The sequence below is a fragment of the Pelophylax lessonae genome (genome assembly GCF_965119305.1).
Source record: "Pelophylax lessonae genome assembly, chromosome: 1".
NCBI lineage: Eukaryota > Metazoa > Chordata > Amphibia > Anura > Ranidae > Pelophylax > Pelophylax lessonae.
Genome location: NC_138768.1, coordinates 490,247,830 through 490,260,460, shown reverse-complemented (window position 1 = coordinate 490,260,460; position 12,631 = coordinate 490,247,830). Strand labels below are relative to the sequence as shown.

General features: G+C 47.9%; 1 protein-coding gene across 1 annotated transcript in view; it reads right to left on the bottom strand.

Moving 5' to 3' along the window:
* LOC309559900 (lysine-specific demethylase 4B-like) overlaps positions 1–12,631 on the bottom strand; it is a 630,996-nt gene that overhangs the window by 47,147 nt on the left and 571,218 nt on the right. The window lies entirely within an intron of this gene.

Sequence of the window (12,631 nt, the reverse complement as noted above, 5' to 3'; positions counted from 1 at the left end):
ATGCAGAGTGCCACAGCATTGCCCCCAATAAATGCAGAGTGCCACAGCATTGCCCCCAATAAATGCGGAGTGCCACAGCAATGCCCCCAATAAATGCAGAGTGCCACAGCAATGCCCCCAATAAACGCAGAGTGCCACAGCATTGCCCCCAATAAATGCGGAGTGCCACAGCAATGCCCCCAATAAATGCAGAGTGCCACAGCAATGCCCCCAATAAACGCAGAGTGCCACAGCATTGCCCCCATTAAATGCAGAGTGCCACAGCATTGCCCCCAATAAACGCAGAGTGCCACAGCATAGCACCCCATAAATGCAGAGTGCCACAGCAATGCCCCCAATAAATGCAGAGTGCCACAGCATTGCCCCTTTCAATGCAGAGATGCCAGCGCCACGCGTGCCACCTTTGAATGCAGAGCGCCAGCGTTCCCCCCGCACTTACCTCACTTCTCTTCAGTTCAGTCCCCGGATTCTCCTCAGTCCTCCCGCGGCGCCTCCTCTTTGGCCAATGGCGTGGGGTTTGCCGCTCCCTGATTGGCCAGGAGGAGGATCAGTGTGACAATAGCGAATTTTCATTCGCTATTGTCACACAATGGGCGGGCGGGGGGGGGGGAGCAATGCTCTGCGCCATGGCTCAGCTGCCAGCCTGCCACAGTGAAATTATTCAAAGTTCCTCGGGCAGCCCGGTACCATTTGATCCACGGATCGGTACCGGTCCGCGGCCCGGGGGTTGGGGAACACTGTCATGCTGCCCCCCACGTGTCATGAAAAACGGCTGCCCCGTTCGCCCATGCCTAAAACCGCCACTGGGGTCTGATGATTGTGGTTTGCTATTGGGTCTCTGAATTACATACATTCGAACGATGTTTGAGGGGTGGGGCCGACCAGTGTGGGAGGTCCTGTCTGCTCTGCTGCGCTATATATGTGTAGTAGGTCATTTGATCTTGTTGCTCTGATGAAGACGGTTTTCCATTGAAACACAATAGCCTTGCCAGTATGGACGCCATCCAGCCCTTCTACAGCACTGAAAGAATCCATGTCCTGAAGGTCATCTGACTGTCATAGGACTTTATATACGTATTTACAACTTGCATTTGTGAGTATGATGTACGATACTCTTTTTACCCTTCAATAAATGTTTTTATGATATTGCACTAGGTCGGTGCGCCCTTCTCTTGTTTTCTAGTTTATGTGGATGCCCATGGTCCTGAGAGGGCAGCAAGAACCTACACGCTATCAACATAGCCTTTTGCCCTAAGCACAGCACCTAAGCGCAGCAGAATTATTTGTTGGCCTGTTACCAAAACCTGGAAATCACGGATTTGGCTGCATTAAGCAAGCGGGGAGTAACACTCCTTTTATATAAATTTAAAGCGGACGGCACTCCCTGGAAGAGAAAGTGAAGAGGAGAGCTCTCTATGGGTCGTAAGGTCGTCTTGTTGATCCACAGGGTTATGGCCTCCCAAAAGGCCCTAATCTTGGGACACGACCACCAAAAATGGAGGAAAGTGCCCCGCTGTGCACATCCTCTCCAGCATCTGGCATTCGCTGTCGTAAACCTTTGCACTAGACGGGATGGTGTTCTGTACCATCTAGTAATACATTTATATGAGGACTCTTGGATACGTGAACTGACAGAAGTAGAATGCGTAAATTTAAATATCCTCTGGACCTGGGAGGGGGTAAACTCCTGACTCAGTTATTTTTCCCATTCCCTAATATAATACGGGACCGTTGAAGACTGCAAGCTCAACACTAACCTGTATATTTGGGATAGTAGCTGTTTAGGGTCTGGCAGGTTAATACATAGTTTGTGAGATTGAAAAAAGACATCAGTCCATCCAGTTCAACCTATGATGTGTGTGTGTTTGCTGTTAACCGTACATTGTATACCCTTGTATGTTGTGGTCTTTAAGGTGCCCATCTAATAGTTTTTTGAAACTATCGATGCTCCCTGCTGATACGACTGCTTGTGGAAGAAAATTCCACATCCTTACTGCTCTGACAGTGAAGAACCCCTTACGTATTTTAAGGTTAAACCGTTTTTCCTCTAGTTTTAGTGAGTGGCCACGTGTCTTATTGTATTCCCTTTCCCTAAAAAGTTTGTTCCTTATGCTAGGGTCGCCAGTACAGTATTTGTACATTGATATCATATCCCCCCTCAATCGTCAATTCTCCAGAGAGAATAAGTTCCATGCTTGTAGTCTTTCCTCATAGCCGATGCCCTCCATTCCCCTAAATATTTTTGTTGCCCTTCTCTGGACTCTCTCCAGTTCCAGCACATCCTTCCTGAGGACCGGTGCCCAGAACTGGACAGCATACCCCAGATGTGGCCGGACCAAAGTCTTGTAGAGTGGGAGAATATTCTCCTTATTTCTGGAGTGAATCCTCTTTTTTATACATGTCAGTATTCTGTTGGCTTTGCTTGCAGCGGCTTGGCATTGCATGCCACTGCCAAGCCTGTTGTCTACCAGCACCCCCAGGTCCTTTTCCACCCTAGACTCACCCAAAGGTCCCCCCCAGTGAGTAGCTTGCTTTTCGTGTTTGTGACGCCCAAGTGCATTACTTTACATTTTTCAACATTAAACCTCATCTGCCATGTAGTTGCCCACCCCATTATTTTGTTCAGATCCGCTTGTAAGGTTTCCACATCCTGCATAGAAGATATTGGCATGCTTAGTTTAGCATCATCTGCAAATACTGAGATTGTACTCGATATCCCCTCCTCTAGATCATTTATGAATAAATTAAACAGGATTGGCCCCAGGACAAAACCTTGGGGGACCCCACCCGCCCAATCCGAGTACTCCCCATTAATCACCACCCTCTGGACTCTCCCCTGGAGCATGTTCTCTATCCAGGTACTCACCCTGGGGTCCATACCTACCTTCCTTAGTTTGTGGGGAACGGTGTCAAAGGCCTTTGCAAAGTCTAGATACACCACATCCACAGGCTTACCTTTATCTAGGTGGCAACTCACTTAATCGTAGAAGGTTAATAGATTGGTTTGGCAAGAACGATTTTTCATGAATCCATGCTGATTACTACTAATAATACCATTTTCATTACTAAAGTCTTGTATGTGGTCCCTTAACATCCCTCCAAAATCTTGCAGACTACTGATGTTAGGCTGACCGGCCTATAGTTACCCGGGATATATCTCGGCCCTTTTTTAAATATTGGTACCATGTTGGCTTTTTTCCAATCATCTGGCACCATACCTGTCTGTAGACTATCCTTAAAGATCAAGAATAATGGTCTGGCAATCACCTGGCTGAGCTCTTTAAGAACCCTCGGGTGCAAGCCATCCGGTCCCGGTGATTTATTTATGTTAAGTTTCTCTAGTTTAGTTCTAAGTTTATCTTCTGTTAGCCATGGCGGTACTTCCTGAGGTGTATTATTTAGTTTAGCCTTACAAGCTGGGTTAGTGTAGCTCCCCGATTCTTTTGTGAAGACTGAAGAGAAGAAATTATTTAACACTTCTGCCTTTTCTTTGTCCTCTGTGGCCATATTTCCTTTGTCGTCTTTTATGGGGCCAATGTGTTTTGGCCTCGCTTTCTTACTGTTTATATACTTAAAGAATTTCTTGGGGTTCTTTTTACTCTATTCTGCTATGTCTCTCGTGTTCTATTTTAGCCGCCTTGATTTCGTCTTTACATTTCTTATTACACTCTTTGTAATGCTTGAATGCTGCCAATGACCTCTCAGTCTTGTATTTTTTGAAGGCCTTTTCTTTAGTATTAATATGCATTTTTATGTTGGAGTTTAGCCACCCAGGGTTTAGTTTTGCTCTTTTAAATTTATTTCCCTTTGGAATGCACTGGCCAATCCCTTTGTTTAGTATGCTCTTGAAGCACTCCCATTTTTCCTCCATGTTCATTGTTCCCAGGGTTCTATCCCATTTGATATTTTCTAGCAGAGAGCGCAGTTTTGATAAATTGGCTCTTTTGAAATTCAGTGTCCTTATATTACCCTTGTGTTTCCTATTACTATGATTAATACTGAAACTAATTGACCTATGGTCACTGTTTCCTAAGTTGCCCAGTATCTCTATATCCATGAGCAGGTCTGTATTGTTGGTAATCAGTAGGTCAAGTACCGCATTGTTTCTTGTCTGTGCGTTCACCATCTGACTCATGAAATTGTCCTGCAAAACATTTAGGAACTGCCGAGCCTTGGCTGAATGTGCGGTTCCTTCTGCCCAGTCTATATCTGGATAATTAAAGTCCCCCATTATAATGACATTTCCCATCCTTGCTGCCAATCCTACCTGTAAAAGGAGGTCCGCCTCCCCCTCCTCCCTCTGGTTGGGGGGCCTATAGCATACGCCCAATATTACCTTCCCTATAGTACCTTCCCTTTTAAAGTTCTACCCACAGGGATTCTGCCTCGTCCATAGCTCCATTATTAATATCATCCCTCATATTTACCTGTACACTGTTATTAATATACAGACATACCCCTCCCCCTTTTTTACCTTCTCTATCCCTGCGATAAAGGGAATACCCCTGAATGGTCGCCATCCAATCATGAGAGCTGTCGAACCAAGTCTCTGTTATCCCCACAAAATCTAAGTCCTCCTCAAACATGAGCAGCTCCAGCTCTCCCATCTTGTTGGCCAGGCTTCTGGCATTGGTACACAAACCTCGTAATTTTGACTGGTTGCATATATACTCGTTTGATGTTGTTTTTAGACTGCTGTTGTGATTTTTCCCCATACCCACCTTGGGTTTAGGAGCTCTGAACACTCTAACACTAATGTCCCCATTTGTGCCCTCTGAATCTTGCTTACCACTGGCTAATTCTACATCTGCACCCCCCCCCCATCACCTAGTTTAAAAGCCCCTCTAACTTTATGGGCATCCTCTCACCCAGTACGGCTGCACCCTCACCATTTAGATGCAATCCATCCCTACCAAAGAGCCGGTGGCCGACTGAGAAGTCGGCCCAGTTCTCCAGGAACCCGAAACCCTGCTTACTACACCAGCATCTCAGCCACTTGTTAACTTCCCTAATCTCCCGCTGCCTCTCTGGTGTGGCTCGAGGTACAGGTATAGTATTTCTGAAAATACTACCTTGGAGGTGCTACTCCTCAACTTAGCGCCTAAGTCCCTGAAATTGTTTAGGACTCTCCATCTTCCTCTGCCTATGTCATTGGTACCCACGTGTACCATGACAGCTGGGTCTTCGCCAGCCCCACCCAATAATCTGTCGACCCGATCCGTGATGTGCCGAACCCGAGCGCCAGGTAAACAACAGACAGTTCGGTGCTCATGGTCTTTGTGACAGATTGCACTGCCTGTCCTTCTAATGATTGAGTTCCCTACCACCAGCACCTGTCTTTCCTTTCCCTTTCTCCCGGCCTCACTGAAAGGGGGTTATTCCCCTGGCAGCTAGGGGCGTCGCTCTGCTCCAGCACTGCTGGTCCCTGACTGGTTTCCCCAACATCACACAACGGGCGTATTTATTGGGGTGCTCCAGCCCAGGATCGGCCTCCTTGCCTTTTTCCCTTCTACCCTTCCTAACTGTCACCCATCTACTCTGCTCTGATGCCTGCACCTCCGTTTCTCCGCCCACCTCTGTGCAGGCCCCTGCCTGCACCCGACGGGTACGATCCCAGCTCTCCTTCGGTATGGACCTTCGTCTCAGTATTGCCAGCTGCTTCCCTAGATTCAGGACCTGAGCTTCCAGGGAAGCAACGTGCTTACATTTTGTGCATTTGTATTCGCCCTCGATCGCATGGTCGAGGAACGTATACATACCACAAGATGTACACCGAATCCCATCTCCACACCCGCCGGGCATTGTACCTACTAATCTAATCTAATGGGGATTCAGTAATTTAAGTCTATCTTGTGTGGCTGTTTTCTAGCTTCCTAACTCTGCTTTCTCACCCTCTGGTACTCCGCTACACTCCCAGACACTCACAGGTACTCCCAGTCGCAGAGCAGGGTCAGTCGCAGAGCAGGGTCAGTCGCAGGTCACAGTCAGTCGCAGGTCACAGTCAGTCGCCTACAGTCCCTAGCTATTCCCCTCTGCTTCCTCCTCCACCAGCTGCCGAACAGCTGATCGGTCACCTACTCACGTCCCTGCTGCTGTTCCGGGTCACCAGCTCACTCCCAGTTCTTCAGCCCTCCTGACCGTCCATCGCCGCTGCCGCCGTTCGGTAACTTTACACTGGTGTTCACAGGCTTCCCCCAGAGGTCTCCCGCACCCGGCTTTCCCCGTAGCTCCTTCTTCTCACTCACAGCACACGCTGCACGCACACACACAGCTTCCTGCTTCCAGTTTCTCTGCTTCTCTGCATCTCACAGCGCCTCCGCGAATGCATAAGGATTCAAAAGAAGTAAGGGTATCAAAAGAGCGTAGAGAGGTTTGCCGTCTGTGGATAAAGTCTGCTATTTGAAAAGGTCTCTGGGTTGCAAAGGGAATAACGCCTAGAGAAGATTGTAAGTGGCAAGAGGCATTAGGGTACACTGTGGGGCAAATTTAGGACGTCCCAAAGCAGTATTTGCATGAGGGGTGGCAAAATAATGCAGAAAAAGAATGTAATTCCCAAAAAGGCTAAAACTTTAGCCAACCAGTGAACATGGAGCTCAACCAGTAACAACTGGAGCTCACGTGGAACAAACACCCTCAAAGAGACTAAAATCTCTTTCAAACAGCAGCCTGCAAAACCTTGCGGCCAAAAGAAGTATCCGAGGATGCCAACACTTCTACTTTATAGAATTTTGTAAACGTGTGCACAGACGATCAAATTGCCACCTTGCAACCTTGTATCATTGACGTCTGATGACGAAAAAGCCCAAGAAGCACTCAGCGCCCTAGTAGAATGTGCCTTCACAGGGAAAGCTGGAACCTGACCCTTCAGTGAATAAGCCTGTACCACCATCTGTCTGATTCATCTGGACATGTTTGCAGCAGACGTAGACAATCCCTTAGGAAGAAACGACTGATTAGGTCAAAGTACTACTTTATCTCTGTGGATCACCAGATAAGGTGAACGGGAGGATAGCACCGCCAATTCAGATACTCTGCGAGCAGAGGTAATAGCCACCAAAAGGCTACCTTCTGTAATAATGTAAGCAGAGGAATCTCCCTAATGTTATCAAAGGGAGGATTTTGAAGAACAGACAGTACCCAAGGCCAACCACTATTCAACCCCTCTGGAGAAAGGCCAAAATCCTAGCCACGGAAAAAAGAGGATGCATCTTCAATGATTCACACCATGAGATGTACAATTTCCACGTATGATGATAGATCTTCCTGGAGGTAGATTTTCCAGCCTTCAACAGTGTAGGAATCACTGAGTCAGAAAGACCCCTGTCCTTCAACACTTGGCTTTTAACAGCCACGCCATTAAAGGCAGCGACTGTAAAGCAGGATGGAAGATCGGCCCTTGAGACAGCAGATCTTGAGAGGAAGTCTCCAAGGAGCAGCGGCAACCAACCTTACCAGATCTGTGTACCAAGACCAGCGAGACCAGTCTGGGGCCACCAGAATGACAAGAGTCCCTTCCACCTCTATTCTGCACAGAATCCTCTGCAGGATCTTCAGCGGAGGGAACGCATAAATCAGCCGATACTGACCCCAAGGAGCCACCAGAGTGTCTGTGGCGTCAGCCAGAGGATCCCGAGACCTGGCTACAAACCTCTGTACCTTCTTGTTGAGTCGAGAGGCTAACAGGTCGATGTCCCCCACCGGACACATAGCAGGTGAAACACCTCCGTGTGCTGGGACCATTCCCCCTGATCCAACACTTGACGACTCAGGTAATCCGCCTGCCAGTCCTCCACTCCTGGGACATGCACGGCGGAAAGGGCTGGAAGAAAATGTTCTGCCTATTTTAGGATCTCAGCCACCTCCCGGGCTGCCAGGACACTCTTGGTGCCCCCTTGATGATTGATGTAAGCCACAGCCTGGCATCGTCCGATTGAAGCTGAACTGGACAACTTTTCAGGCAAAGCTTTATCGCTCTAAGTTCCAGAATATTTAATCGGCAGTCTGGACTCCTCCATGGTCCAAGACCCCTGGACAAACAGGCTTCCTAAGCACTCCTCCCCAGCTGGACTGGCTGGCATCTGTGGTTAACACGGTCCAATACAATGGAAGGAAGGATTTGCCCTGGCATAAGGCCAACAAGCTAAGCCACCACCAAGAGCACTCCTTGTGCTGTGACTCAACCGAATCAAAGTGTCCAAGGATTTTGGATCTTTGTTCCACTTGACAAGAATTTCCCTTTGCATGGGTCTCGTGTGGAACTGAGCAAATGGAACTGCCTCGAAGGTTGACACCACCAGACTGAAGGCTCGCATGCAAGTCCGCAGAGAGGACAGGTTGCTGGAGAACAGCAGGCGAATCGCCTTTTGCAACTTTTGCAGCTCTCCCGGGGGAAGAAACACCCTAGCTGAAGAGGAGTCCAGAGTCAGACCCAGATAATCCAGCTTTGAAGATGGGACCAGAGCAGATTTTTTGAAAATTGATGTTCAAACCGAACTCTTGCAGAGTCCGTACAGTGATTGACAAGTCGCCCAACCGGACTGAATGTGAGTCTGCTCTTAAGAGGAGGTTGTCCAGGTACCCCAGTACCACAATCTCCAGCTGTCACAGTAATGCCAATACCAGAGCCAACATGTTGGTGAAGACCCTGGAGTCAAGATCAAAGTATGGCGCCACAAACTGATAATGTTCCTCTCCTACAGCGAATTGAAGAAAACTCTGGAGTCCAACGTAAATAGGGAGGTGCAGATTTGCGTCCTCGATATCGATAAGAGGCCAAAAAGTCCCCTTGGTGTAGGAGTGCCACTACCGGTCCAATGGACTCCATTCAAAACCTCTGTACCTGCACAAAGCTACTCAGAGCCTTGAACAGCAAACAGGTTTGAATAAAACCCTTGAAAGCGTTCCCGACAGGGAATCGGCACAACCAAGGGAATCGGCACAACCACCCTTTGTGACAGCAGATCTTGTCGTAGATCTCTTAACGGATGACCTAAATAGCATAGGCCCTTTGTCCTGCGTGCCGAAAACACGAAGGGGCCGTCTGTGTGCTGAAAAATAAGGGCCCCGTCTATTACACAGGGACTTGCCCTTAGCAGATTCCAACAAAGACCCAAATAGGCGGTCTCACATAAAGGGGAGAACTGTAGAGCCTTTTCAGAAGTCTGATCTGCAGACAAGCTTTTTAGCCACACCGTGTGGTTACCATTATTGTGTTTAGAACAATGCCACTGATACAATCAGTGCATCCACCAGCGCCCTTGCATGCGCATGTGCAGTAAAAAAGGAATCATCCTCACTGCAGAGCCCCCAAACTGCGTGGACGCAGACCCAATAGAGTCGCTATATGCTAAGCTCACCCTGAGAGCATGACAAGAAGGGGAGGTCGCCGACCACGGTCCTGCAAGGAGACGCCGGCTAAAGACCATAAATGACATAAGAGGACATAGGGAAAATGACAGTGCATGAATGAGGCCTATAGAACATCGTGGGCATATCATGCAAAAATACTTTTAATACTTTTAACCATTTAACCATTTGCCGACCGCCACACGACTATTTACTGTCGCAGTCAGCCCCTACTGGGCAAAACGGTGTAGTACTACGTCGCTCGCCCATGAGCCTCTAGGGGGCGAGCGTGCGCCACCGGAGGCGCGCTCCCGCCCCTGCTCGGTCACTAACATCCCTGCGCAAGTGACCGGCGGCTCCGATGTCCGCCAGCCACTCGCGATCTCCCGCTGGAGAGGGTGAAAGGCAGGAGGCTAATGTAAACAAAGCCGCCTGTCATTCTCCCTGGTGTAACTGCAGAGATCATACGATCCTGCTATGTATGATCGTATGTCTCTGTGGTTACATCACAAGCCACGCCCCCCAGTTAGAATCACGCCCCTAGGGATACATTTAACCCACTGATCACCAATAAAGTTAACCCCTTCCCTGCCAGTGTCATCTTTACAGTAACAGTGCATATTTATAGCACTGATTACTGTAGTAATGTCACTGGTACCCCCAAAAGTGTAAAAAATGTCAGTCAAGGGTCCGATCTGTTAGCCGCAATGTCGCAGTCCCACAAAAAAAAAAAAAAAAAAATCGCAGATCGCTGCCATTACTAGTTAAAAAAAGACCAATAAAAATGACATAAATCTTTCCCGTAGTTAGTAAACGCAATAACTTTTGCGCAAACCAATCAAAATATGCGTATTGCGATTTTTTTTCACCAAAAATATGTAGCAGAAAACAAATTGGCCAAAAATGTTAAAAAATTTTGATTTTTACATTTTTTGGGGGGAATTTCATATAAAAAAATGTGAATAATATTGTTATTTTTTCAAAATTGACGCTAATTTTTTTGTTTATAGCGCAAAAAGTAAAAACCGCACAGATGATCAAACACCACCAAAAGAAAGCTCTGTTTGTGGAGAAAAAAAAGACATCAATTTCATTTGGGTACAGCGTTACATGACCGCGCAATTGTCCATTAAAGTCACGCAGTGCCGAATCGCAAAATAGGCCCTGGTCTTTGAGCAGCCAAATCCTCCGGGGCTTAAGTGGTTAACTTGGTAATATAGTGGCAGCATATAACTGAAGAGAAAAGAAAAAAACAAAACAAAAAAAAAAAAAAACGCACATGTGGCCATGTGACAACTGTAAAAAGTTTTGAGGGTCCTACAGAGGAACCCGTAGTAAGGAGAAAAAAAATGAGCTGTATGGAGCTTGTAATTGAAGGGTGGCAATCTTCATGTAAGTGCTATTCTCCATCTCAGTGTTAACCACTTCCCACCTGCCCTATAGGCGATTGACGGCGGGAAAGTGGTTGCATTATCCTGACCAGACATCATATGACGCAGAACGGCAATCGGTGATGCGGCGTGTCACACTGACACACCGCATCTCCGATCTCGGTAAAGAGCCTACTGACGTAGGCTCTTTACCATGTGACCAGCCGTGTCCAATCACGGCTGGTCACATAGTACACAGGAAGAGCCGTTGATCGGCTTTCCTCAGTACGTGCCTGACAGGCACGAGTAAAGGAGATCCGATCTGCAGCTCTCCTGACAGGGGGGGGGGTCTGCACTGGTAATCAGATCATTGATTACCAGTGCAGACCCTCAGGGGGAGGGGGGGTGCCACTAGAACCACCAGGGATGCCCACCCATGACCCCAGGGATGCCCACTATGGCCACCAGGGATGGCAATCAGGGCTCAGGGAGCCCGCCAGTGCCCTCCCCATCAGTGCTGCCCACCAGTGCCCTCCCCATCAGTGCTGCCCGCCAGTGTCCTCCCCATCAGTGCTGCCCATCATTGGCATCCATCAGTGCCGCCCACCAGTGCCCATTATTTCCCACCAGTGCCGCCTATCAGTGCCCATTAGTGCCGATCAGTGCCGCCTATCAGTGCCCACCAGTGCCGCCTATCAGTGCCCACCAGTGCCGCCTATCAGTGCTACCTATCAGTGCCACCCCATCAGTGCCTCCTCATCAGTGCCTGTCAGTGTGGCCTCATCAGTGCAGGAAAAAACGTATTTATTTACAAAATTGTATAACATAACTTTTTTTTTTTCAAACTTTTCGGTCTTTTTTTTATTTGTTTAGCAAAAAAGAAAAAACCTTGCGGTGATCAAATACCACCAAAAGAAAGCTCTATTTGTGGGGGGGGGGGGGGAAATTACATAAATTTGGTGTAGGTACAGTGTTGCATGACTGTGCAATTGTCATTCAAAATGCAACAGCGCAAAAAGCTGAAAATTGGCCTGGGCAGGAAAGGGGTGAAAGTGCCCTGTATTGAAGTGGTTAAAGAAGCAAGTCACATAACTGGAGCTCCAGCAGAGAGTCAGGAAGATGGGACGGGCGCCACACTCTGACTTTGACGACATGGACGGTTCCTTCTACGGGATCTTTCGGGTCGTCGTGGAAGGGGTATCGAACTATTCAATCTCCAGTCAGGAAAAATCAATCGATGGGAGATCCAACATTTCCACGAAGTGCTGCAGGTCATCTTTGGTGCAGAGAACTGCCATCTTCCCATTTCGAGAAGCCGTCAGTCGAAAAGGGAAGCCCCATTGATAGGCCACATCGACAGAATGCAAGGGCTCCAGCAAAGGACAGACAGCCCTGCGCTGCTTAAGAGTGCGTCGTGACAAATCGGGAAACGGAGATAGCTGAGCATCAAAGTCAATAGTCGGTTTGCCACAAGAGGCTTTAATAATCGCTTCTTTTAAGGAGTATTTTTGTAGCTTACAAATTACGTCTCAGGGTCTCTCGGTATCTTGGGGTACAGGGAGCAGAGCACGGTGCACCCTATCCACTACGATTAAATCAGGAGCGACATCTTCAAAGATTTGACAAAAAAACCTTGTACTGTAGGGAGCAGATCAACAGCTTGCGTAGCTTATGGAAGGCCGCGAATGCACATATTTTGATGCTGATCCCTATTCTCATAGTCATCAAGCTGGTCTAATAGGGAGTTTAGGACATCTTCATGATGTTTAGTAGTGTCCTGTATGGCAGCCACAGTGTGAATAATGTCATCCTGGCTAGTCTCCAAAGCTACTGTGTCTTCCCTTAGGCCCTCCACTGCCTGCTTACAAGAGAGCTCCACTGCAGCTATCAGCTGCTATATATCATACTTAGTTGGT